Below are 26,357 nucleotides of genomic sequence, written 5' to 3'. Positions count from 1 at the left end.
GAGCAAATTTAGCAAGTAGAAAGTGGATCTGCGTGGCAGGGAATGGGAAGAGGGGAGATGGCAGCACCCATCGGGGCGGGCAGGGGGTGGAAAACACCCTCTGAACCGGAGCCACATTGCTCCTGCCCTTTGCTTTGAATGGAGAAGTCTTCTTCTTACCCTTTGCAGCAGCTTTCAGGTCACAGCATATCCCTTAGCACGACGCTGCCCTGCAGATGGGGTGCATCCACCCTCACCACTTGCTTCTATTTTATATCATGGATTTAAAAGGCAAGTTCTGGAGCAGGGTGATGGGGAGCTGGTGGGGGGGGGCACAGCCCCGTGCTGCCGCTCATGCATGGGCACATCTTCCCCTCCTTTTGATCAGCCTTCCCGGTGGATTTTCACACCCACGCGCAGCAAGAAGTTTGGTGGGGATTTTTTTTTGGGGGGAACAGGAAGGGAAGGGAGAATTATTAATGAGTTTGGAGCGGTTGCCATGGGAACCTGTTGCTAATGAATCTCTGGGGTTTCCTCTCCACCTTGAGCCACGTTTCCTGGTAATAGCGTTCCCATGGCAACGGATGTCACTGATACCCTGGCTGGTTCCTTGGCCACCGCCTCGGATGGGCAGATAAAGCTCCTTCTTATGGCAGCCAGGGGGATTTAGATGGTGTAAGTGGGCTGTCAAACCTGCGGGCCCCTCTCCTCAACCTCCTGCAAGTCCAGAGACTTTTCCTTTTTCAAGCAGTTTTGACATTTACCAAAAATTCCAAACCTGATCCCATTCTCTGTGCTACTTTTCCCACCACCAGCATTGCTTCAACCTTTGCCTCCCACGTCGGTGCTTGCTGTCTCCTGGCAGCCTCCTCTTCATTGCCATCTCCCCTTCACTGACTCAATGTCTGGGGTGAGCCAGTGCTGGGTGTTTTGGGAAGAAAGCCTGGGAGATATGGGAATTTCTTCCCAGCTCTTCAGAATGGGCTCATTTGCAGAGTGAGGGATAATGAGCTGCAAGGGAATTAGTCTGCAGCCCTGTGGTTTCTCAAAGGGTGGCATGGTCCCTTTGAGCTGGCTGTGTGCTTAGCTGGGTGGCTTGGGCTCTCTGTGGGTCTTTGAGCTGTTATACACGTGAAGCTGGTGGAGAATGAGAAGTTGAAAGATGCTTTGCCTGTCTCCAGCCCTCGCAAATGGGGTGGGAGCTCCCAGGGCAGGCAGAAGGGGTCAATACCTGGCACTGGAATGGTTGGATGGTGGGAGAGGGCATGAGATGAACTAGTTGCATGAAGGGATTACCTGGTTTTGGTTTTGTTTGGGTTTTTTTTTTTCCCCTCTAACCCATTTTTTTAGTGTTCTTTTGTGTGTGTTTAGTTCTTGGTTCCTTCCGTGTGGTCTGGAGCAGGAAGATGCTGAAATGTTACCCCAAACCATGCACTTCCTGAGCTGAAATTCCTAGATTAGAGGCATTTTGAGGGGAGGGCCACACTCAGCCTCCCCATTACCTGTCCTACAAAAGTGGCTTAGCTCCAGATCCTAAGTTATTCATCTGATGTTCTAGATGGACGCTGTCTCTGAGCACAGCCAAAAGCAGGGCTTGAACCTCCTCACTGAGAAGGTTTTTGGGTGAGCTCAGGCTTCCGATTCCCAGGATTTTCCTGGCACTCCTTGCAGAGAGGGATTTTTCGAGTCCAGTGGGTATCCATCATCTTGGGCACCCCCAAAACTCTTCTCACCTCCTAAAGGTGATTTTCAGCTCTAAAAATCAGCTAGCCCTGGTGCTGCGGCTCCAGCTAAAGAGCTAATCGTGATGGTGGGAAGCATTGGTGCCAGGAGCTGGCTTCTCCAGGAGGGATAACGGGGGATAAATGAGGGATGCCCAAGGGGGAGACCTCGATCCCGCTGTGTGGTCGGTGTGCTGAACTGACACCAGATTCGTGCTTGTGTCTCCTTGATAGCAGCTCTCTGTAAAGAGCTGTCTTTTATTTACCACAGCAAGATTGCTTGTGCTAGGTCTGATTTCAGGCAGCAGCATCCCCGTACAGACCGCATATGTGCGAAAAGCAGTTAGGAAACAAGGAAAAGAAACCCCCACATTTACATTCCTGTTCATTCCCAACTTTCTGGCACCAATGGGAAAGGAGGTGCATTTCATTAATGGAGAATGTGCCTCTGTGTAATTGCCCGGTAGCCGCTGTCCTCCGGAGCGGGCAGCAAAGCCTGGCGCCGGCAGCTCATTAGGGAACACAAATTCATTAGCAGAGACCACAGCTCTAATGGCAGGCCTTGACAGAGGTTTGCCTCCCAGCCACCTCCCCGGCATTGCTCCGAGGGGGTAAGTCTGGGCAACACGTTTCCGGCTGTCTGAAAGCTGGGTTTCCGCAGGGAAATTGGGTGTTCAAACCCAAACGGAGCGAACGAGGAGATCCAGCAATGGACAGTTCAGAAGAGGTGTTCTCGCTTTAATTTATGGGATGAAGGGAACAGGACAAAAATACCCTCTGTATCAGCAATGTCTCATTGGCAAGCAATGGGAAAGAGAATAATAGATGCTTAGTATCTTAGGGCCCTGGCAGTTTATCTGCTCATGCCAGCTATCTTCAGGCACTAGCCCTGGTTGTAAATTGTCAATGAAAGGAGCAGCAGTCTGCGTAAGCACTTAAGTGCTTTTGCTATTCAAGGCAGAGCAGACACTGAAATCCATCAGAAGGTCTGTTTTTCACCAGGCTGTATTGACTAATCTGTTAAAGCCAAGTCACCTCTCATCATGGGCTTTGGGCATGATGATGTTTTTCCCTCTCGTAGCGCCTTTCATACAGGAATATTTATGGTTTTGTTGCATTTTATAGGTGTGAATAAATCAAACCTCAGGAATCGAGGTGGAAGAACTGAGCTATAAGAGAGCTAGGGGAGTACAGGAGAGCAGGAACAGGACTGCTAGTGCTGAGAAATCCCTAATCCTTATTCCATGGTCAGACTTGGGCTCCTTCATAAAACAAGGATAGCAGAGGTCATTTCTCCCTGGGTCTCCATCAATGAGATGAAAGCTATTGAGCATTAACAGTGATCATCTAGAGCCTTCTGCATGTATGTGTACTCCCAGGTATGAAAGAGCATGCCTAATGATACCTTGTAAAATGATGAATAATTTATCTGATGATTGATGGTAGCTCTGAAGTAGATACAAGATCCTGTACCCATCTCACAGATGAGTAAACTGAAGCTAATTGAGTCTTTGAGAGATCATAAATTCATAAATAAACTGAATGTGTTGTAATACAGAATGTTGCTGTGATATTCTTATTTCAGCTCAGTAAATGGGTGGTGCAGATATAAAGTGTTGCAAGCAATGCTCATTTATGTTCCTTGTATCATGGTGCAGAAGCCAGTGCGGGACCGCGTGGGCCGTGTCTGCCTCTGGGTGCTGGGTGGTTGCCATCGTTGCCCTACGCACCCTGGTGCTCTGAGGAGGGAAGATGCGGAAAGAGATCTGTGTCCTGCTGATGTCCTACCCCTAGGAATTGAAATCTTTCCAGTTCAGGTCATCAGTTTTATGGTGGAGGAGAAAAAAGCTGCAGTGGAAAGCCCAGAGTCATCTTTGTTATACCTCTTTCTGGGTAAAAGGTGGGTAAAAGCCTCTTTCTGCACAAGCTATGTCAGAAGAGCATCAGTTCTGAGGGCCCTGGGAGGAGAGACCAGGTTTAAGGAGCTTGGCGAAGGACCTTGTGGCCAGACTGGCCATTGCTCCATGCTTTTCCCATGCTCCACAATGAGAGAGGGATCTGACAGCTGGTCAGAATTCCGCTGCACACCAGTGCTACCAGATGTGACTGTATCTTTTGAATGCTTACCTGAAGAAAGTAATTTGCCTCTGTGGCACCTCAGAGGAGCATCTGTGGGCAAAAATACTTCCCCTTCTTTTCTTTTGGAGGCTCTTCATTGCCTTCTGACCTGGCGTGCACCAGGGCAGTTCTCCCTGTCCCTCCGCACATTGCTCCTCCATCTCACCTGAGGTAGCCCTTGGGCTGTTGCTGGAGTCCTCTCACCTGCTCTGACGTTCCTACCAAACACAGTGAGTGGAAGAGAGATGATCTCCCTGCTTCCTCCCTTCACAGGGTCTCCTGCTATGGTGAGGACCACGTGGGTGATGTCCTTCACACTGCTCCTGGGTGTTTGCTGCTGCTCCTTCCATAGGAAGTGGCATACAAGAAGGGGCTCTCCATCTGCCTCCTTATCTGCTCCTGTTGCTTGTTGCCCCTCACAGATAGACTTTTGTTGTTCCCAGTGTGCTTCCTCAGACCTGCACATTGCAAAGAAGCCTTTTAAAAGTGACTTCTCCCTTCTTGTTGTTTTTACGTTGGTTTTGAATGATAAATATTTCATCAAATGCCTGCCTTCTAGCCTGTGCTCTTCAGTGCTCTCCAGTTCACTATGTGCACTGCTCTAAATAGATTTATTTAGATGAGACACACACAAAAGAGCTGTCTGCTTTTCCAAAGGAAGGTGAGGTTTGGAGCAAACCAGCCATTTTGCATTTAAATCCTTGGAGGCCACTTGGAGTCACTGTAAAATGGTTCGATGTCCTGTGGCCATCGGTAGATGTAGATGCCTTGCTTTGCAAGGGCTGCTCTGAAACGGAGGGGGCTTTGCTAGGGAGCCTGGAATGTTTTGCTGCTTAATTTAGCCTGTTTATCTCAAGAGGTCCTGGAGTTCAAAGACTTAAGAGATGCACTGAAGCCATTCTCTCTCTCCTAAGCAGCTGCCTTTTCATAGCACCCATACACACTGCAGTTTGAACCCTGTTGGGATGCTTTTGTAGACCAGAGCATGCTAATCTGCACTAAGACTTCTTTAATAGTTTCATAACCCAGTCTTGTGCTTCTTGCTCTTCCTTTTTTTTTCCTGAGACTCCAAAATTTGCATGGAAAACCACACCAACCACCATGACGTTGCCATTCTCTTTGTGTCTGCAGCTCCCCTCGGCCCGCTGCTAAATTCCAAGCAGTGCCCAGAGAAGAAAGGTCGGCTTTGAGGCAGATTTATTAAATCTGGCAGCCTTTCTCCAAGGCTGTCATTCCAGTTCTGCAGTCCTTGACCTTGGATGAGAGGCTGATGGGCAGGACTGCAGGTTGCCAGTTGGCTCATTGGCACCAAGTCCTCAGCCTGTCAAGGCTGGGAGAAATGCTGATGTTTTCGGCGAGGTTCAGGTTTCAGTTTAGTGAGTGTGTGATTTTTATCTCACCCGGAGTGTTATAAATCCGGGATAATTACAGTGGAATGATATCATTGCGTGTGAGAGGCTGTTCACAGCCGGTTCTTCTTAATCTGCGGGACTGATGCAGGCTTTATGCGCAATTCCTGTTATTCTTGTTTAAAGTTGAAGAAAGAAGAAATCCCCTGCTCGATTAAAGGAGATTGGAAGTGTTGCGTTTAGATCAAAGCCAGCCCATTATTAAACCCTTCACTTGTAAGAAAATAACCATTTCTACAGCAAAATAGCAAGTGGTCACCCTCTGATAAATGCCACCTTTTATGAATTTAATTAGGAATCATCTATTTCATCCAGTAATCTTGGAGTGCTGGAAAGGGATGCCCGTTGCCAGGACAACCCGTATCTCTTTTTTAATCTTTATTTTTCTTCCCCCCCCCCTTTATTTCTCTTATGTCACTTTTGATCACATCATCTTGAAAGGCGATTTTATTATTTAGGTATTCAGGCTTGCTTGATTGAAAGGCAGGATAGCTGCTTTTTAAAGCTAATGCAGTTTGTGGAGCTCTTCTTGCAGTGTCCTCCTGCATTCGTGTCCGTCCCCTATGGAAGTCATGGCGAGACAAGCAGAGCAGCGGGGATGACAGGGAACGCTGCGGGATTGGAGCAGAAGCAAAGCAGTGGCATGTCTCCCCTTATCCCCCCAAAGCCTCTTCCTGCAGATCTCAGCCGTACGAGTCCTTGAGCTGTCTGCCCGAGTTAGTTTTGTGACATGGGACACGGAATGAGATGCGGGAGCATGTCCAGCAGCAAAACTCCTTTTTGTTGGAGGAGATGGCTCAGAAAGGTTCTCTGATCAGGCTGGTTTCCTAGAAAACCTCTTTTTTCTCTTCCCATCCTTCCGTCTCCACTGAAATCATCTGGATTTCAGCTTGGGGTTTAATTTTCATTACTTAAGAAGCAAATAAACCCCAAAGGAGTCATGCACGCAAAGCTTTGCTTTCCTGGCCAAGGCTGATCAAGCCCAACTAATCATCTTGTGGCAACTAGATGCCATCTACAGCCCTTGCTCAAGCCCCGTGGAAGAGTTATGTGTGACGGGTTCATCCATGTGCTGTGGGAGAGGGTGGAAAGGAACAGTGGCAAAATCCCAACACATCTGAAGTCTCCAGTGCAGCCATCCTAAACCAGGTCAAGCCCCAGTTCAGTCCTTACTAGGGCAACCCTTGGATTAATACCATAGGGTTCCTGTGTGCTTTACAGAACAGGGTTATCCATCACTCCACTCATCAGATGGAGCCATTGCTGGGTGAAGCTCAGGGCATTTTGCAGTGACAGGCTGATGGATTTAAGCCAGGAGTGGAAGAGTGATCTCTCTCAGCCACAGATTCAGAGGCTGAGGGTAGCCAGGGTGAGTTATGCAGGGATGCAGGCAAGGCACATGGGGAAACACCTTTATATAGGAAAATACCTCATTTAATTCACAGTTATGATGAAATGTGTTGATGAAATGTGTTGCTGTCTAGTTCCATGCCAGGGCTTTACATAATATCACAGAATGATTTGGGTAGGAAGAGAGCTTTAAGCTCATCCAGTAACCCTCTACCATAGGCAGGGACACCTTCCACTAGACCAGGTTGCTCCAAGCCCCTGTGTCCAACCTAGCCTTAAACAGTGCCAGGGATGGGGCAGCCACAGCTTCTCTGGGCACCCTGTCTTTTCTACCTCCCAAATTCCTCTTTGTTTTAAGTTGGCAGACAGCACCTCCTCAAGCAGTCAGTGTGCCTTAACCCCCCTTGAGTTCAAGTCCCAGCTCTCCCTGGGGAGCTCCTGCTCAGGCTGTCACCAGTCCCCCACCGAGCTTGCAAAAGGAGCAAGTGTCAATGCAATCCCTCCCTTGCTGCAGCCGGTGGGAGATGCTCCATTAGTATTCATGGGGTGCAGTGTCAATGCTAATTCTTTCTGTATTTTCTTTAAATGTGAAATGCATCCATAGGCAATTTTGGAAGGAAATGTTCCGAGTGCATTATATACAGACAAAAATGCAACCGTGTGGTGCGGGGCGATTCAGGTCAGTCTCTACTGGGGTGCGGGTTTTCTGTCCTCTTGGTGTAACTGTGGCTTTGGATTGCAAAGGTCTTTGTTTCTTATTCAACCTACATAGCTGGGAAACGTGGAGAAAGCGAGAGAATACATAAAGGAATTGTAGCTGGACTGCAGTGATTTACAAGGAGATAATTTTGTTGATTACTTTTGGTGCTGTTCCCACGTTACACAATGTCACCCAAATCCCAGCACGCAACCAGCCCAGATGTTTGATTTCTATTGCTTTTACAGAAGATTGGGAATTGGGAGCGGGGTGTGATCGCATTTCCTTTTTTGTGAAGTATTTGGGAAGCGCGCATGGTCTCCTGCCAGATGATGGATTGCCTGGATTATGCTGCTTAGTATCAGACCTTATAGGAACACTCGGTGGAATTGGTGGACTTTTCACTCCTTCTTTTCCTAACTTGAAGTAATTAGGATTGTGGTGTCTTCTTCACAACGATAGGGTCGTCTTTAATAAAACACTGTTGACTCAAGAATTCCACTGAAATCCATATTTGCTTCTATTGCTGGTGGAGCAGGGAGGGCAAAAGGGGTACAAATGTTTAAACAAAGATGCAGGGTTGGCAGTGCTAGAGCAGGCTGTACCTTGAGCTTGGTGCTGCTCATTTGGTTGCATGGGGAAAAGCAATAGCAATAATCAGACTTTTCAACTCAGATACCTCCGAATGGAACTGTGTGGTTTCTTTTCTTTGCATCGACTTTGGGGATTTGAAATTTCCATCAACCTTTCTTTATAGTAGAGTTTTTTTCTCCTAAAACCAAACTAAAATTCAAACTTGAAATGAAGCCCTGAACTGATAACCGTTTACTTTGACTTTTGATAACTGGAGGAGGATAAAGGAGATGCCTGTTGGAAACAGCGGACCAGTTGGTATCGAAAGACTTGAACTTTGACTCCTGCTTTTGTGCAGACCTGCCATATGGTCTTGGGGAAATCACTTGTGAACTCCTCCTGGACTTTAGAACCCTCTGCAAGAGCCTAAAAGAGAGCTTGGAATGCCTGTGATAAGAAGTTATATGTGTCTCCAAAGCTATATTGATTGTAGGGACAAGTCCACTCCAAGCGGGTAATGCCATATTGTCATCTGCTCTGCAAAAGCTGGTTGTTGTAGAGGCACTTAGGGTAGGTATGTGAGAGCTTGGAGCTCTCCTGAAGCAGACCTGACTTGTTTGTGAGAGAAAAGGCTGCCAAGAACAGGAGGAAATGGGTGACAGAGCTGGGAATGGTGGCCCAGAGGCTGGTTGATAGGGCTGGGAAAAGCTGAAAGGCAAATGGCCATGTCCTGGTTGAGGGCAGGAGCATCCTGAGGGATGGTGTTGGGCAGGGATGAGAGGCAGCGGCTGAGCAGAGTGGGGTTCTGTGAAGGACAGATGGACAAAGGACACGCATGGCCCTGATCATGGGCTTCGGTGTTAAAAGTGACAGCTGAACCTTAGGAGGGCTGAGATCCTTCAAGGGGATCTCAACTGACACATGCTGATCTGGCCCCTAATCAACGGGGATTTTCAGTCCCTTATCCCGGCAGAAAGAACCTCCTCCAGATAAGCCACATGCAGCTGGCGGGTCAATGACATTCCTAGGGATGATTTTGATTGGCGTGATCCAGATTTTACAAGATTTTCATTTCAACTCCTGTCAAAACACATGAGTGAGTTGGAACGCGAAGCCTGTCTCCGAAACGCAGGCAATATAATTAAGAAGAGACTTTGCATGTATTTCAGAGAACATCTGAATGCTGAGGGTGTTGCAAGCTATCATTTCAAACTTAATCGTGCTCAACAGGGGAGATGAAGGTGGTGGAGCTTTTTTGTTCCTTGATGGGGGCAAACCTGTTAATGGACTGCATAAATTGATTTTTGTGTCGTGCTTTCTCTAATCAAACAAAACTGACTAGAAAATCCTCAAACAGATTTCTTATGCGGCCGGCGTTAGGATTAGCAGCACATCCTCGTGTATTACAGAGCCAGTTTGTTGTTTAATGAGAGGCACCATAAAAACGAATGTTAATAGCAATGTTTTCATGAACTATTAATTTTATGCAGACCTTCGGCCCAGCTAAACTAATGAGCGTGGCTGTTTGGCTTTTAGGGGCAGCCCAGATGTTGCAGCAGGATGCCCGGCTGTGGGGACCGGCCACTGAACGCGATAGGGACCAAGGCTGGTGAAACCATCTGCTTTTGTTACTCACAGTCAATAGAAAGCAGTAGGGAAAATGTAAGATCACTAAATATGATGCTGAATTTAAAGCTTTCCCATTGTAAGAGACTTGTAAACATTTCCTATATTTCTTTCATGGCTTCTAAATGATAACCTAAAAAAACCCTGAACCTCTCCCAGTCAGCAAATCCTAACCCCATAAAACCCTCCCAGTCTCGAGCTGTTGAGATGTTAAGATGTTCCTTTTCATCTTTGGCTTTCTGGCTCAGCCTGGCCTCTGTGCGTCTTTGGTTGAACGATCCTATGTGGGCTGGAGGCTTTTGAACAGGAAATAAATCCCATTTCTAGACAGACACCTGACTTCAGGAGTTAGGCTGAGAAAGAAAAGCCTCACAAAAGGCTATTCCCAGGAATTATAATAATTGGTTGGTTTGAAATCCCAGCGCTGCCAGGCTGCTGCTGGTCCTGTGGGATCTGAGCTCCTGGCGTTGCCTGGTGCCTGAGGTTATCCCAGGGATTTCGGGAAGCTGGTGGCTCTCCATTCCTCTGCCTTGGAGGAACAGCAGGTAAATAAGCCAAATAATGAAGCCAGCAGCTTCTGCCGCCCCAATCAGAGGCTCATGAGAGCTGCTGGGACCGATGCCGAAGGGGATGGTGACTCCAGCTCTGGAAGAGCGCTGTGGAAGCTGTTTATGACACCAGTGTTTTTTATTACCATCATTTTTTAGCTTAAGTCTCCCGCTTCGCTCTTTTGCATGTGCTGGATCGACTGTGGCCTTTTGCCCCGAGGCCAGCTGTTAACCTTCCGTGTCTCTAAGCACTGGATGTCCTGTCCTCATTCCCAGGGCACTCGGGATGTTTTCCCTGCTCCGCAGCGCTTGTGGCCGCTGCCTCTTTCCCTGGCTTTGGTGTCCTGAAGGGACATCTCCCCGAGTCAAGGGAGAGAAATCTCCTCTCTCATTTTTGACAGCAAGCTGTTACTGCGTTTGATCGCACAGGGTTGACCAGCGGAAGGGAGAGGAAGCCATCGGCATGCTCAAGAGCAACAAAGTGGTGATGTTTTATAGCTTACTTCGAAATGAGATTAGCAGTTCCTGCTGCCTCTTCATCCTGCTGGCTTCCCTTATAATTTAATCAATAGTATTGATGGGTCAGTAATGGCATGTGCGATGCCTGGGAGGGTTATTTTTGGCCAGGAAGGCTGTGATGGAGATGGGGTTCTTGTTGCTGTTTGGTGTGTGCGGTGGGAAGGGGAAGCCCCACTGGAGGAAAGCCGCCAGGCTGCTCTTGGCAGTGGAGGTGGACATCCCTCTGCTGTCGCCAAACCCTCTTGGGCTTTGTAACTCCACAGTTGTACCCAGTGGGGTTCACCATGGACCCCAGAGGGGTGAGGATGATGGAGATGGAGGGTGAACCCTGAGATCTGTGGTGGTTTGGTGGTGAGGTCCTCTCCAGAAAGGGCATGGGCAGCTCTTTGCTGTGTGAGATAACTCAGTTTCTATCACCCCTTGGCATGGTTTTGCTTGGTGTTTTATGTTGAGTTCTGGGTTTGGACACAGCTGGGGCGAAGTAGACCTTGGATGGCTGGTGGCCTTGGTGCAATAACATGCACATGGCATGAACAGAGGTAGCAAAAGCACCCCCATCATCCGGGAGGTGAAGCCCTTCCCGCAGCATGATTATTACCTTCCAGGAATACTTGTCCTCTTGGGTATCAGCAGCATTGAGCTTTCTTTGGGAAGCTTTTCTGAGGTCCAGAAGCAGGCAAGCTCCGAGTGCTCCTGGGAAGGGACAAAGAGGAGAATTTGATATATATATATTTATCAAACTGGCACCTGCAGGGGACAGCATCCTGGCTGGGGTTAGATCACTGCTTAGCAAAGGCTTTGCTAAGCCAAGCTCCAGGCTGAGGAGCTACTGGGGAGAAAGAGCAAGAGCTGTACAGCTGCTATTTAATTGAGAGCAACATTGATTTTTCTAATTGACATTTCAAGAGCAGATGTGACAGGCCTCTTCCCCCCTGTCCCTTCTCTTCACTCCCCCAGTTTGTTTGCTTTCTGCAAGAGAGCATTCTGTAAACCTCTGCCCACCAGGCACATCGTCCCACTGCTGGAATACCGCAGAGGTTTCCCTAATGACAACTGCTTGATTCAGGAAGATTCAGACTTGAAAAGCAAAGCCTGTTGTATGTGTGTGTGGCATCTGGGTGGTTTTGCATCTGTACCTTGATGGAGGTTTCTCCAGTGTGTGAAGTGCAGGTCACCCCCCTGCTGAGGGGTTGCCTTGGCCGCGTGTCTAATGGCTGTCCCTTGGGATGTGGGGACCTGGGTGTGCTCAGCAGCATGTGTAGGGCTATGTGATCAGGCACTGCAAAGCCAGAGTTGAACCAGCACAAAGTTTTCCCCAGGTTTTCAACCAGCAGTGGCTTTGAGAAGTGGCTTCTGGAATGGGAAGAGCCATTGCCCAGCTTGGGCAGGGCTGGGATGGATCTAGCTTTGAATGTCAAACTTGGAGCCCTTCTTCTGGGGATAAAATAGTGGTGTTTATTTCCAGGTGTTCTGCCACCTTTTGGTTCCAGTTCTTTGCCCCTTTGCTCATCTTGGTCCAGGCTTTGTGTGGATTTTCTTGGGGATTTTGGCTATTCCACATCAAGTTCTTAGGCAAAGACTTGTTCTCCTGAGATGTCTTGGCCAAGCAGGAGACTCTGGGCCCTTCAGAATGTGGCAGGGGTACATTGGGAGCTTGGCTGAACAGCAAAGAGCTGATATTTGTCCTGCCCCTGCTTTTAGCCCTGGTTTTTGCCCTTTTCAACAGTTTCTGTGGTGAAATTGGGGCAAAATAACCCTCCTCTTGGGACATCAGGGGACACCACAGGGTTGAGACCTTGCTGCAATTAAGAACTGAGGTTTCCTGGCAAAGAGCAGTCAGAAGCCTCTCATATGGCCCAGCCAGTAGCAAGAGGCAAAGGTTCCCACTGGATTAAGATGGATTATGGAGGGATTAACCAGTTTGTGGTTTCCTGCTATGTTTGGGCCTGAAATGCTAATTGTTGAGCTCTCCCAGCCTTCAGTGTGAGCTCCTTGGTGCTGAGGGTATAAATCTATTTACTCCAGCCCTGTCTCTGATTCATTATTCATCGCTCAACGTTTACTTTGTCAACCAGAACCAAACAACCTTTTCAATCCCCATTTGGGTTTTGTCTGTTGAAGTCGGTCTCGGGGGAGCAGGGAAGGGGGATTCAAAGGGAGGTTGCAAGGGGAAGACATTGAACAGAGCAGCTGATCTCTGCTTCCTTCTTTTTGCTGCCCTCGGTTGCTCCAGGTTGGTAGGTGATATCCTCCAGCCAGCAAGATCAAAGCAAGAGGGAAACTAAATACATGCTGAGGCTGGGGTGGAACTGCCACTTGTTGCGCTTTCCCCTTTGAGACACCTAAATGACAGCTTTGATATTCCACATTATAATTACCCATTGCTTGAGTCTTGTATTTAATTAGGGAAAACCCAAAACCCAATCTTTCTTAATTGATAAAGAAAAAAAGGTGGTTTTAAAGCTCCCTGGCAGCGCTGTTCTGTAGGCTGGGCTTTGCCTGCTTTGGAGAGCTGATCCATCCCATCCTGAGGATGCTCCAGGCTTGCAGGAAGGAGTCGCATAAGGACCATGTACCTGCACCTTCTTCCCTCCCTTGACAATCAGTGCTGGACCCACCAGGCATTCAGGAGCCTTGTTGCATTGATCTTGCTCTAAGGTAACAGGATGATTTATCTTCCATTTGCAAAAGTATGAACTAATCCATATCCATGTACCTCGAGGCTCTATCCCCTCTTCTTTCTCCCCAGGGTGATTGCATTCAGTGTGGGGGGTTTATTTCTAAAGCTTTTTTTCCCTCAGAGTTGCCCAGATTCTGAATTAAAACTAAGAATGGCTCAAACCCCAGTCAGTAAATGCAAACTGAACATATGCTGAAGATTTTTATTAGACTTGTCCTTTCCCCATGACTTCATTTTCTATTTTATTTGTATCTTGAAATTACTCCCTTCCTTCTCTCCAAATCCTTACCCAAGGATGAAAAATTACAAACCCTTAGGAAAACAGAGGACTAAGCTTCCTGGCTTACCAGCCACTGCAGATCCCTCCCATCCCAGGCATCATATCCTATATAAGCTCTCCCATGGACTGCAAAGGACTCACATTTCCCTCTCCTGCTAATTTGGGAGTGAGCGAACCGCTCAGGCTCGCACAGGACACGGTGCGTCATGGAAAAGGCTGCTTTTACCTCCTAAATGGAGGGGAAAAAAACTCAACAAAGAAGAAATCAGAGGAACGCAACCTCTGCCATTAGCAAGGAGAGTATTTCCAGCAGCCCGTGGTCATCAGAGGGTGCCTCTCTCCATTTGCAGTGCAGTGGTGCCATGTGAGATGACAGCAGTGTGTAATCTGCTGCAGCATCATTGATTCCCATCAATAAATTAGCAGCGGTTGAGCTCACTCAATGTGCCAAAGCGAGTGCTGCTTGCCCTTACCCATAGGTACCAACTCGACACGTCTTGGGCAGCCTCCAGCAAACCCTTAGGTGTTGATTTTGACTACGAAGAGTCTTTTGTATTGGTCTTATTTTGTGACTGAATCAGTTGCCCTGTTATTTTCTTTCCCAATGTATTAATTTAATTGACAGATCTGGGGTTTTGGGGGTTGGTTTTCTTTCCATTCATGAATTTTTATGATTGGAATATACATTCGACTGTGTAGCAAGCATGAAAGACTTATGTTGGGATAAATGGATCAGCTTAGCACACGTACCGTGGCCACACAAATGACTCTTTTTAAGCTCAGTGGAGATAATTAAAAGTATCTGTGTGGGCTTGAGAGAAACAGCAGAGCAAATTCTGTCTGGGTTGCTCCCTTCCGCCCAGCTGATGCTGGTGATCAGGAGCACATCCAGAATGTTCTGTGATCTCATGTTTGATAGCAATTAATTAAATTTGGCACTTATGAAAACATGGTTTTTAATGGGGAAGTTAAAACTGATCTGTGGAGTCGGTGAGTGGCTGCGATTGATGCACGTTGTCACGAGGGGATTGATGCCGAACCCTGATAGAGAAATACAGTGACAACAGAAGATGTAAGGGGATTAATGGAAGAGAAATTGCTCAGAGGAGATACCGAGGGGAACCTGAGGTGCCTATAGTCCACTAAAGACATGGTGGAAGAGCTGATTTCTAGAAGCATTTTGAACCAGGACAAGTTGGGATCAAGAGGGGGGTGATGGCTTTGCTAAATGATCACATCTGATTGTGTGAGTGTCTTTCTGATGGGTAAGAAATACAGAGCAGAGACCAGGTTTGCAGTGGCCTTGGCTAAGCAAGAAAACCTCAAATGTTCTTTCCTCCTCCGGTTTTTCTTATTCCATCAAATGCTGTTTTGCAGACTGTGTAGGGCTGAAATGCTATTTATGCCTCTTTTAAACCTTCCTTAGCTCGCAATCCAGCCTTGATCCGGTGGTAAAGTAGGCAGCTAAATCCCAGCTTCCCTTTCTTAATTAAAAGTAATACAGCGAGTTGTGTGGCTCCGCGCGGCGGGGAGCAAAGCGGTCCCCACGGCCCCCTCCCCGCTGACAAAGCGTCACCTCTGAAAATCCAAGCGGCTTTTGGGAGATGTGGGAAAACCCCTTCGCAGGCAAACACTGCAGTAATGGCTTTTGTGATATTGCTTTATCGCTATGCAGGTTGGGAGTGCTCTTCCTGGGCGCTGCTGACTGCAGTTTTAGGCTGGGGGATGTCCCTTTGTTTTGGTGATAGAATCATAGAATGGTTCGGGTTGGAAAGGACCTTAAAGCTCATCCAGTTCCAGCCCCCTGCCATGGGCAGGGACACCTTCCACTAGAGCAGCTTGCTCCAAGCCCTCGCCAACCTGGCTTGGAATGATTTGATTGATCTGCATGGCCTGAGTTACCTGCTCTAGTCTAAACACAGGGAAGCTGGAGGGGATGTTTAACCCAAACAAGCTTTCTGTGGGGTCTCCATTTCCCCTCTAAACCCCCTGTAAAATGATTGAATGTGATTTATACCCACAGAATGGGGGAAGAATGAGGTCGCCATGCTATTTCTGCTGGGGCAGGGCTTAGATTATGCGGAGTGTCTGGAGAACAAGGTATTTGATGTGAAGCACCAAAAACCCAGGACTTCTTTATTTCTCCTCGTTGTCCCTGCAATACAGAGCTAGCTGAATCCTGGTTCCCAGTCTCAGTTGGTTAAGTAATGTGTGCACTGAGCTGGATGGTGTCCAGGAGGTTTCCCCAGCGTATGGTTGAGTGGTCCATGCCTGTGGCTGCTGCACCAAAACCCCAACCAGCCTTGTTTCATGCCATGCCTGAAATAAATAGTGGGAATAAGGCAAATACGCTTGGAAAGAGCAATGCAAGTCATTTAAACCCTTTTCGTTTTGTTTTAGAAGCAGGGCTGAACTTTGTTGCATCGCTTTCATGAACATCTTTCCTTGAAGTCCTTTGGGCTCTCTTTCCCAACATGTCATTTTAGTCACCCGCACTTAATGGTTTCTAAATACAGTGTTTATTTTATTGTGTTTTATTCTCCTCGGGGCAAGTCTGGTGGCAGAACAGCTCTGCTGGGCTCCCCTAACAGGAGTGGAGCACGTTTCACCCACTAAACAAAGATAATGTGACATCTGCAATATTTGTGCTGGCACCGTCTGTGCCAAACACTTAGAGCAGCAATTAACACCTGATCCAGAACGTGAATTGGCTGGGTGAGCGCCTTCTAAAAACTAAACCACTTTTTCTCTGATCCTTTCCTTCCATTGTCTTCTGCTGTGTGGTGGCAGATGAGCGCTCGGCGCCGAGGAAAGAATGGTGGCGGCACAGGCTGTGGTTCAGGGATGCATCTGGTTTTGATTACTGCCTCCAGATAATATCCTGCAAGTGCATAGAACCCATGAGGTGGCTTGGGAACTGATGGGTGCTGCCAGTATCCTGCAGTCACCATCTGGGTGGGTCCCTGTGGGACCTTACAGCATCCTTGGTGTCCCTAAAACTTTGAGCACGCACAGAAACGCACTGAGTGTCTTGTTAGAAGTTTTCATGGAAATATATAGCAGTAATACAGCATCTCATTGAGCAGATAATTTAATATATGAAATATATAGATTTTTATATATATATATATATATATATATATATACGTGGCACTTGTGGCTGCCCCATCCCTGGCAGTGTTCAAAGCCAGGTTGGACAGGGCTTGGAGCAGCCGGGTCTAGTGGAAGGCGAAGGCATCCCTGCCTATGGCAGGAGGTTGGAACTGGATGAGCTTTAAGGTCCCTTCCAACCCAGCCATGATTTTGTGGTTTTATTCTATGTGTATATTACATATAAAATCATATAAATGTTATACAAGATAAAAACCTGTATTTGAGCTTATCTTTAAAATGAATTGTTTAGGTTTGCTGCACTGTGGAATTACAATAAGTAATCACAGCTTGGGTCAGAGGTAAGAGATTTCTGGGTTTTTAATTCTGGAGACTGCTGGACTAAGGCAATGGATGCCTGTAATATTTTTGTATTGATCAGGTACGAGATGAGGCACAGACATTTGGATGCCTGAATGCAGACGGTACCTGTGCGTGTGCTTGTGCGTAGAGAAGGGTACAGTAAGTGCTGACATAAAGACAAAGAAAGGGCATGTGGGTACATTCAGTGATGCCGCTTGCCCCTTCAACCAAGGGAGGTGCCTTTGACGTATGTGGACAACAGAGGCTGCAATTTAAAGCCTGGAAAGTCCTTTAAAATAAATGCATTAAGCTCCCACTGTGTCACTAACAACATGTACTGACTGCAGTTATTCTGCGTCTGAGGTCGAGTTGGGAGCAGAAAAGAGCCTGAGAGCTATTTATATAATCCCCACTGACACCGTATCTCACCATTTTTAATGTATTTATCTTGAAGAGCCCCCTGGGGAGGGGGAGTCCTGCTGTCCTTTCTTGGCAGGTTGGAGACTTGAATGAGGTAGTAATTTATTTGAGGTCAAACATAGCGGTGCAGGGAGTTGCGCTGCAGTCCCAGGCGTAGGCATTAATCACCAGCCCGTGGTTTTCCCTCTGGAAGTGAAGGTTACCCAACCTATGGATGGAGTCTGGAGAGCTTCAGGGTGTCACAGCAGCAGGAGCAATAATAAACTCTGCTGCTAATAAACTCTGCCAGGAATGTCAGTGATTTCTTTTGTTGTTTGCTGAGAAAGATGCATGAATGGCTCGTGTTGTTCGCGGTTGTGTATTTTTGGAAGAGAGGGATGTGGAAACAGCATCCGTGGATGTGCCTGCGAGCAGCCTGAGTCCCTGCTGGTGGCTGGCACGGTGCCTACCTGGCTGTGGGTGCTGGGGATGCTCCAGAAGCCACTGCAGCATCGAGTCACATCACCTACATCATCACCGACCCAGCAGGGCTTTGCTGGTCTGCGCTGCTGTTAAATAACTTTGCAAGGAAATCAGGATATCCACGGGTTCACCTGTGAGTGTGGTGAGCACTGGGAATAAAGGGGCAGCTTGTAGAGGTCAAAAAAGTATTTAATAGTGAGCCCTGTGCTGGGAAAGCTTCTGTTACTTGTGCAAATACCTCTGCTTAAAGCTGTCTGTTTGCTATGACAGCAGGAGGGAGAAAGCTTTCAAAGCAAAAAGGATTCCATGAAAATTTAATGGTTTTCCCTCTTTGCAGTAGAATTCCTCCAAAATCTGATAAATCTCTTATCAAGCCACACGCTTAAGCACAAACCATGTCCCTTCCCTCCATGCAAGGTAGCGAGCTGTGGCAGATGTTGTGCAGGGGGAAGAGCAGGAACAGCTATGGCAAGAGCTTGTAAAGAGCATGGAGATGTCCAGGCTTTCTCCTAGGGCAGGTGAAAAGTGCACTGAACCTTTCTGGATGCCTGAGGTTTGTCAGGAAATCTTTTCTAATGACTTCACTCTGCATCTCTGCTCTTAGCTTCAAGTTTAGGCAGTGTTTAGAGGGGAGGACATCTGTAAAGATGAAGAACAATGATAATTTAACACAGAGTCCAGCCAATTTTACTTTTAAATCAAATTTCACCAAGGCAGAATGTACCACTGTAAATGCCAGCACTATTTATAGTTCAGGAGGAGAGCAGGGATAAAGGGAAGATTTAGCAAACTTGGGTATTTCGACAGCTTGTTATCAGAATGCAGTTTGTAATGAGGCAGAAGCCATTAATACTGATGCAGAGCATCATGAGACCGGTCTGGAAGGAGACATCATGTTTTAAAAGCCCTGTGCTTTGGGCAGGCTGCAGGGCAGAGCCTCTTTCCTGGTGCCTCTGGTTCCTTTTCCAAGGAACTAAGGAAAGCAAAGAGGGCATCAGAAGAGCTGCCCATTCAAGACCTCTTCCCATGTACCCATGGCACTTTGGCGGCATTCAAGGACAACGGGGTGGTTTTTAGTGACTTGGTCCTGATGTCATTTCGGATGAGCAGATGCATCCTTGTTTCTTAAGGTCTTATTTGACGAAAACCACGGAATTCTTGCTGAGAATGGGCCCTGCCTGGCGTTGTTGAGGTTTTCCTTGTTTTCTGCTGATGGGCTGAGGAACCACCATGAGCCCAAGTACTCGAAAGCATTTGACCTAATCAGTCAATTCAATGTTGAGTCTGGTTTTGGCAGGAATGCGAAACAGCCTTGGGCTTAGGGCAGCTTGGGTAATAGATATTAAACAGTGTTCTGCCAAAGCAAATAATGTTAGACAGCAAGGGAGATGTCTCTGGAGGCTTTGCAAAGTGGGTCTTTCCATAGTGGTCTAGATACGATACAGATTTGCAGTGCAGGATTTGGCTCTGGGTTGCCTGAACTCACAGACCACATGAGGAGGGGGGTTTATCCACTCCAGTTCTTGCTTCTTTTAAATGGAAGACGCGTTAAAAAGGGCAGTTTCTGTTCGTACGTGGAAGGGTGGCTTTAAAAACAGCAGTGGCAGATGTTGCCTTCTCCTTTTGAAGCTCTGACCCAGAGCAATGCAAGAAGACCGAGGGGTGATCAACCAATTAATGGTCCAGGGAACTGCACATCCCAAGTCTTGACTTCTAAGGACAAACTCAGTGTTTGGGAACGGGGCAGCAGATTTTATCAGAGGGAACAGCGTTTCCTTCCATTGAGCAGAACAGGAGTGGCAAGAAAAGGAGATTTAATGTCATCCGACGTGTGGCATGATAGTTGTGTATTTTGTTGCACTGGATAGTGAAGTAATCAAATGATTGGGTGGGAGGAGAGGAAAGACATCTTTTCAACAGGACTTGAACCTTCTAACTCTTCCCACTAGCACTTATTAGGTTACTCCCAGTTCCATCTTCAGGCTATTGCCAATCTCATTCCTAACCCAGAGGCTGGTCAGGACCCTGAGAGAACAGCAGATAATTGCCCTGCTTTCTCTCCTGCTTCTTCCTCAGCAGTTGTCCCCAGTGCTGCATCCCTGGACCTCACAGCCTATCCTCCATTCCCAGCTCAGGGAGCCCATTTGGGGCATCAGCCCGCAGCAGTGGCAGGGATGCTTGTGTCTGCCGAGCCTGAAATACTGCTCTCTCTTTGCTTTTTGTTCTCCTTGTGAAATCCATATATGGGGTGTTTCCAGGAGACACCTCCCAGTAGGGCTCTAATCTAAACAGTGGCAGCATCCCAGTACTTCTGCATAAGCGTGTGACTACAGCCTCCTGCTCACAGCAGCGGGGAGCAGGCTCGAACTGAAATTAAGAGGTTATTAGGAATAGCAAGCAGGGCTTGTTTCCTCTAAAAAACCCACCTGGAAGTTGGCTTTTAAGTAGCTGTGACATTATTAGAAATCTGAAAGGAAGAAACATCTGTCTACTTGAAATGCAGGTGGGATTTCAGCTAATGCATGACATGTTCCTTTTGTAAGGGTTTTCTCTTTCCCTTTGCGATGCAAAGCTCTGCTCCCACCTCTAGTAAATGAAGCTAACTTTTATATATCTACTTTTACGCAATACAACCAGCATCCTCCATCTTCAGAGCTTACATTTTAGCAGTTATGCTGTTAGATTCATAACCAGACCACACTGCAGCTGGAATTCACTGAATTTCTGTGGTTGGACCACAAAGGAAGCTTGGAGGGGTAAAAGAGGAATATCCCCTTTTCCCTCAATGCTTGTGCCCCGGTGTGTGAGCAGGGAGGGCTGTATCTGCGCTAACTCCCTGCAGCAGCATCCCTGAACAAAGGATGGAACAAGTTTCTGTGTTGGTGTAGTGTAATGGAAATATTTTCCTGCTGCAACTCAAGTCTGTGGTAGCCTGTGGGATGGCATTTTGCATGTCTCCATCTGCAGCTTGCTGGAAGGAGAGGCAGAGGAGAGCTTCCCCGCGGGACTGATGGGCCCATAATGCAAATAAGCCATGAAGCTGTATTTGGAAGTGGATGGTGGGTTTACAGCAGGCTGAATTCAGAGCTCGGGTTCATATCCATCAAAGGAAATGTAGAAACAGATTTTATTACTGCAAAGATCCTCTGGCTCCATCAAAATCAGTGGTTACCCTTTTGTTTCGGTTTGGGGGTTGTGCTTTGAGGGTGAAGCAGCAAGCTGTGGAGAGGAGCAGGCCTCTTGTGTGAATGCTTTCATGTAGCAACCCCCCCCTTCCCCATCTAAATACTTGATGGGAAATCTGTGATCAGCCCTAAAAATCTCCGCCCTGCTCTGGAGCCACTGATGGCTTTGTGCATCGCTCTGAGAACTCCGGGGTGTTTTCTATGTTCACAGTGCATGTGGATCATGAATGAATTCGTTTGTCTGGGAACGAGTTGATGGCAGCAATTAAATTGGCTCTGTAGCTGCCAAAGTGTCTTTAACTGGCACGAGCCTTGCAGGGCACTGGGACAAAAAACTTTAAAGCTTAGGGAGAAGAAAAGGGTCGGCATCGCTGTCGTCTGTCGTTCGTGTACCAGGGAGTGTCCTTGGGGATGGTCTGGTTCACGTTAAAGTGCTTGGAAGGGCTCAAATAAGGTCCTTATTGCCATAATCGATGCCAGACTCACGGCATGGGGCAGGGCAAGGTTTTCTCAGCTGTCTGTGCCTCCACATCCCATCATATTGTTAATGCCATGCACAGACTTTAGGGATTTGGGGGAAGCTAATGCCCAAATAATCTCAGCCTGAGCCCACAGAGCCCCTGAGACAGAGAGGATGCCCTGGTGTAGAAGGGGGACATCTCCTCCCAGGGCCAGTGGGGACCCTCCCTGCTCCAATCTGCCCTCATGAGTCCAACCTGCAGCATCTTTAAAATAATGCTGGTTTTCTCCTTGGTAGCCTGCAGGTTGATGGGGCTGTGGATGTTTTGGGTTTGGCCCCACACAAAGTGGAATATAACATGGAAAAACCAAACCAAACCCAGGGTCCCCTCTGTGTGAGTTGTGGAGGGATCTGAGCTTTCCGTGGTTAACTGGAGCACTGGGTTTTTTCTCATGTGCAGTAGTTGGGAGCTCTGAGCTCACTTTTCTCTCCCAGTCCCTCTTGAATACCTGGGTCCCAAGGGACAGAGAGATTAGAGAGGAAGATCTTCAGCCCACAGCGCACAAAAACTGTGGGGAAAATAATCCAATGAGGGAGCAATAATGTTGGCTCTGTTCCCTCATCTTCCTGTGGATGGGTGTTAATCAACGTAACGGATAAGAATGACTGGGAATGGTGGAGACTGTGGCCTTTTCATAGACTTAAAGTTGGCCGGTGATGCTGTAAGCTTGAATTTGTGACATCCGCATTCATGCTCCGACAGCAGAGGAGGTTCATGGTGTTGTGCCAGAGGCTTTGGGTTTGGATGGGGAGGAGGGGGGGAGGCACTTATAAATAGTTACAGAGCCCTTTTGCCTAATAAGGGCTAGTGAAAAAAAAACCCATCCTGCCTTTGGCTTCTCTTTCCCCTTGCAGCCAGCTTGAAATTTCCCATTCATGATATAGTTTTGAAAGTAGTGCTTGAAGGTTTTTAATTTCCTTCTCTTCTCTGCCTTCAGAAGTGTTGAACACAAACTGCTTCTGCCCCAGTCTGCTCTACATGGGATGTGAAAAGAGGTGTTTTAATGTCTGATGCAGCAGCTCACAGGGATTCGGGGCTGGGAGCAGGATTCTCCTGTATGGCGTCTTCACCTTGGGTCGTTGTGGTCCAGCTCAGCTCACTTATTCTCCTGTTATATCACTGTTATAAGATCAGGCTATTCGAAAAAGTATGGTCTGATGCCAAACCAGAGGAGTTAATGGGATTTCTTTCTAGTCTTTTTGTGGGACTTTGACTTGACCCATTCGGTGGCTGAGCACTAAGAGCAGCATCAAGACAAAGAGGGGCTTTGCCATGACAACGCACTGAGTAGCGCTCCCTTCGAGCAGGTTTGAAGCTGATGCTCAGACCCGGAGCAGTCAGCTGCCTCTTTGGCAAGAGCTGGGATTTGGGTGGAGGTGGCCTTTAACCAATGGCCCAGATGAAAACAAGGATCATCAGGCTTTTGTCATGTGGGACAACAGCCAACATGCTGGCAACCCTCCCTGTGAGTGGAGCAAAGAGCTGCCACCTCCAGTACTTGCAGGAGTAAGGAAGAGGGGGAAAATGCAGTGACTTAGTGCAACAGAGGTGAGACAGATGAATTTATTGCGTATTGAGCTGGGCTGCTTGAGAGATATGAAATTCTCCACTTGAACTGTGTTGGGGTTTCTCTGGAGAGCAGCTGCTCCCCTTTTCTCTCCTCTTGTTTCTCCCATTCTATGCGTAGCCACTAAGCAGGAGGACCTGGGCTGGGGGCCGTACTGTAAATAAGTAATGAATCAGATTTGTGTGGCTGGGGAAAGAAAATGCCAAATAATAGCTGCAAAGCTTGGATAAATGAGTTGGGGTTGTGTTTATTGGTTTGGGTGTTTTTAATAAGTGCTTTCCTGCAGCCGGCTGCTTTGCAAAGTGAATGGACCTTCTGTAGCTCCCAGTAAATAATGAGATACTCCTTTTTTGTCTGTTTATTTTAGGTAGTCTGGGGTTTTGACTGAAGTAAACAGTTTTCACAGTCTCTGGCGCTCTAAAATGTAAAGTGTAGCGTGTGTTAGGGAAAACAAGCACCAAAAGAAACGCAGTAGAGTGCGGTGAAAGATGGTTTTGAGCATGAAGGCAAGCGCTGACCCACCTGGTGAGAGGCTCCTCCTGCCTTCAGCTTCCACGGGAGGTTCTGTTGTCAGCAAGCTGGGAACATGGAAATGGAAAGCATCCTCTGGGCCCAGCACAGGAGGGATTGGAGTCGGCAGGATTTGGATTCTCCCCTATTTCAAAGCAATGACATTCCTAGGAGCAAAGGGCAAGCCGAACAGTTGTAGGACTAAAAACTCTTAATAAAAAGAGCAGAGGTGCTGGCAAAGTGCCCTGGCTCACGCATGGCTTTGCATCCAGCTGCATCCCTTCCCAAGGATCTCAAAGCCTCCCCCCCGGGTGCTTGCATCCCCAGTTATATCCCCGTTTGCATTAAGAAGTTGTGCCCCTTCTTGCAAATCTAGCCAAGAGCTCAAGAAGAGCCAGCAGCAGCCCCTTGTTACTGTGAGCTCCAGCACCCACTGCTTTTAGACGATGCTTTTCAACATCAAGCAGAGAATAGCAATTTTAAATGACCTTTAAGGCTCTTGAAACTCAGTAGATTGATTGTGCTGTGTTTGCAGAGCCCCAGACTTCTGCCGTGGTGCTGAGGGGGTGAAGGTCCAGAGGGATATGGAGGCAGTTCAGATAATCATGCTGTGTTATTGGTGCTGTTGTGCAGGGGTGATGGAAGCTTTCCAAGGGCTTGTTCCTCTCCAGTATCCTCCATGGCCACAGAGGTTTCAGCTATCTTGGTTTCTTTACCTGTGGGGCAGATAGCGAAGCTGGTGGGACACTGGTTGTTGCTGGGGATGAATGGGCATCATACTGTGCCTATATTCAGGAATTTTTTGTTTGGGTTTGAGGCAGTCTGAGGCCGGTTTGTGTTTGCAGATTGTTCCAGCTTCACCCGAGAATTCATTGCTGCCTGGTTTTTGCTTACCCAAGCAACAGTGTAGATTTATCATTTCCGAGGACAGACTCCTTAACTGATTCTTATTTCCTCTTCACCCTCTGCGGTGCCAGGGGACCCTCTTCAATAGCAATTTCCTTGTCACTGGTTTTATTAAAATGTGCCATGGTGAATTGCCTCAACGCATGCGAGCCCACCAGATCGCTGGAGATATTTTAGGCTGTGCAAGTGTTTCTGAGGCAGAGTCCCAGTTGAGATGGTTCAGCTGCCATAGGGACAATGCTCTCGCTCACACTAAAAGCATTGTCCCTACTGGCCAAGAGGCAGATGGCAAAAGCAAGACTGTGGTTTTATAGCATGGGTATTAGTGTGCTCTGAGCTGGACTTTGCATGATCAAGGCTTCTTATCTCCAGCTGGATAAGAGCAGCTGACCGAAAACCCAGAGGTACCCGAATCCATTGGCATCTGCCATGTCTTCCATGGGAGAAGGCAAAGTCCCCAAGCTCTCCATCCACATTATGTTTAATGGCTCTCAGAGTGTGTGTTTTATTTCAGGACACAAAACAATATTTGATGCTACTGAAAAGCTTTCCCAGTGTGGCACAGCATGCTCCTGGGAAGGACCTGAGCCATTGCAGAGGTGCTGGATGTCTCTGGTGGGTGGGATGGCAGATGGGCAGGTCGAAAGCCACTGCAGTGAGTCTGGAGCATCCTGACCAGGGTCTTTCCTGCCATATGAAACAATCTCTTGTGGCTGTCCCCGATCCCAAATCACCCTGGTTAAGAGGTTAAACCCTTGCATCTTTTAACAGTAGTTCAGCGTGAAGCAAATCCAAGCAAGCTTCTTGCATCTAAAAGATGCTTTGCTCAAAACTCTCTGTATCCAGAGGAGACAAGCAGAAACTCCTCTAATTGTTGCACATTGAGTGTGAGGGAAAGTCCAGGAGTGAGGCCAGCTGGAGCTACAGATCAGTGGTGTCATGTGAGGCTTCCCAATTCAAATGAGGTTATCTCCTGGATTGTGTAGGGCTCGTGTGATGGATTGATACTGGGCAGATTTATGACAACTAGAGCAGGATATGATATTGGATGGGATGGTGCTTACATCATTTAACATAGTCCTGAGGAAGGAGATGAAAAGCTGGAAGGATCAAAACAAATGGGTTTATATTCTTCCTCTCTCTGTCTTTGTAGGTTGGTAATATCCTACCCAAATGCATAAATCCAGTTGCTGGCTATCTGCAGTGGAGTTTTCTCCATCCTGTGCAATGTAATTTCAGGCGCTATGTGCCGTGCATAACCTGGCAACCCACCTACACACAGCAGCCGAACGGAGGCAAAGTTATCTAATAACAATTGAATATTTGACTTGAAGCAACTTGCTTTGCAGCCTTGAACTATTGACTTGCTGTGGTACCCGAGAATTAGAAACACAGGCAAGGAAAGGCAAACTGGCATCTTAAAGGGCGACTCTGACTTGAGTGATCTGCTTAATGAGGTTTTCTTTTCTATTTCCTATGGCAGCAAAGATAAAGCCACCGGCCTTAAGTTGAGCTAATATCCATCATGGATGTGAATATTGCCTTTGGTATTGTCTGGCTCTGGAGAAGCCACAGACAGCTCCCCTGGTTCCACATGCTGCATTCCTGCTCTCCAGAAACTTCAGGTCAGCTCCCAAGTCCTTCAGAGATCATGGAATCCCAGAACCCAGTATTCTGGGTATGGCCTGACAAGTGCTGGGTACAGTGGGATAATGACACCTTTATCTCTGCTGGCAATGTCCTCCTTGATGTTCCCCAGCACTCTGTTGGTGTTCTTTGCTGCAGCTGTTCACTCCTATTGTCCACCAGGCTCTCCAGGTCCCTTCCCACATT

At 47.5% G+C, this 26,357-nt stretch overlaps 1 long non-coding RNA gene across 2 annotated transcripts; it reads left to right on the top strand.

Moving 5' to 3' along the window:
* The first annotated feature begins 558 nt into the window (after nucleotides 1–558).
* Nucleotides 559–25,894, top strand: LOC130605446 (uncharacterized). 2 transcript variants are annotated; one of them, XR_008973694.1, is made up of 3 exons: nucleotides 559–654; nucleotides 2,826–3,079; nucleotides 25,678–25,894. It is a non-coding gene; the product is annotated as an uncharacterized LOC130605446 (long non-coding RNA). The 2 variants fall into 2 exon arrangements; XR_008973695.1 differs by lacking the exon at nucleotides 559–654 and adding an exon at nucleotides 2,117–2,311.
* Nucleotides 25,895–26,357: the final 463 nt, after the last annotated feature.

This window comes from Pezoporus wallicus, unplaced genomic scaffold (genome assembly GCF_028554395.1).
Source record: "Pezoporus wallicus isolate ANWC-B61680 ecotype Strahan unplaced genomic scaffold, APGP_CSIRO_Pwel_v1 contig_13721, whole genome shotgun sequence".
Taxonomy (NCBI): domain Eukaryota; kingdom Metazoa; phylum Chordata; class Aves; order Psittaciformes; family Psittacidae; genus Pezoporus; species Pezoporus wallicus.
Note: the sequence above shows the minus strand (reverse complement) of the source record. Positions and strands in the feature narration are given on the sequence as shown.